Source organism: Colobus angolensis, unplaced genomic scaffold, assembly GCF_000951035.1.
Source record: "Colobus angolensis palliatus isolate OR3802 unplaced genomic scaffold, Cang.pa_1.0 Scaffold254, whole genome shotgun sequence".
NCBI lineage: Eukaryota > Metazoa > Chordata > Mammalia > Primates > Cercopithecidae > Colobus > Colobus angolensis.
The window spans coordinates 1116657-1118226 of NW_012115755.1; positions in this window are offsets into that span (position 1 = coordinate 1116657).

The window sequence follows — 1570 nt, forward strand, 5'->3', positions numbered from 1 at the left end:
CTTGAATCTGGAAAGTGGAGGTTGCAGTGGGCTGAGATAGTGCCACTGAACTCCAGCCTGGGTGACAGAGCAAGACTCTGTCTCAAAAAAAAAAAAAAAAGTGGGCCACGTGTGGTGTCTCACGCCTGGAATTCCAGCACTTTGGGAGGCCGATGTGGGCAGATCAGGAGGTCAGGAGATCAAGACCATCCTGGCCAACACGGTGAAACCCCATCTCTACTAACAATACAAAAAAATTAGCCGTGCGCGGTGGCGGGCACCTGTAGTCCCAGCTACTCGGGAGGCTGAGGCAGGAGAATGGTGTGAACCCAGGAAGCAGTGAGCCAAGATCATGCCACTGCACTCCAGCCTGGGCTACAAGAGTGAGACTCCGTCTCAAAAATAAAATATAAATAACAAAGAAAAGAAAAGAAAAACGAAAAGGCAAGCCAATAACTGGTAACACTTTTCACACTCTTCATCTTGAACTTATCAAAAAAAAGTTTGAGTTTCTTCCCAGGTCTGTTTCTCCCATGGCAAACAGAGGCTAGGAGGCTTCTTTCAATTCTGATTGACTTGCAGAGTAATTTTCTTTAAAATTGAATTAGTTGACACCTTTTTTTTTCTTTTCTTTTTTTCTTTTTGTGACAGAGTTTCACTCCTGTCTCCCAGGCTGGAGTGCAATGGTGTGATCTTGGCTTACCGCAGCCTCCGCCTCCTGGGTTCCAGTGATTCTCCTGCCTCAGCCTTCCAAGTAGCTGGGATTACAGGCGTGGGCCACCACACCTGGCTAATTTTTGTATTTTTTGTGAAGATTGGGTTTTACCGTGTTGGCCAGGCTGGTCTTGAACTCCTGACCTCAGGTGATCCACCTGCCTCGGACTTCCAAAGTGCTGGGATGACAGGCGTGTGAGCCACCACACCTGGCCAACAACATTTTTAAATGGGGAGATTTCACATGGAAATCCAAATGTGTAGAATTTTTCTTTTCAAATTAGCATATTTTACTTTTTAAGGTGTACAATGTGATGTTTTTCAAATAAAATTTATCATATATGACATGATGTTTTGAAATATGTGTACTTTGTGGAATGGCTAAATCAAGCTGATTAACATGCATCACCTCACATGTATTTTTTTGTGATGCGAATGTATGTGCTCTTAAAAAAAAAATGGGCAGTTTTGGCAATACATGGAAGCCATCCTCTACAGCTAAAAGGCAGAAACCATCTGTTTTTTGTTATGTTTTGTTTTTGTTTGTTTTTTTGAGACACGGTCTGTTACCCAGGGTGGAGTGCGGTGGTGACTATGGCTCACTGCAACCTCTGCCTCCTGGGTTTAAGTGATCATCCCTGCCTCGGCGTCCTAACTAGCTAGGACTATAGATGCGTGCTAACACACTCAGCTAATTTTATTTATTTATTTATTTTTTTGAGGCAGAGTCTCGCTCTGTCGCCCAGGCTGGAGTGCATTGGCACGATCTCAGCTCACTGCAACCTCTGCTTCCCAGGTTCAAGCAATTCTCCTGCCTCAGCCTCCCGAGTAGCTGGGACTACAGGCGCCCGCCACCACGCCTGGCTAATTTTTTTTG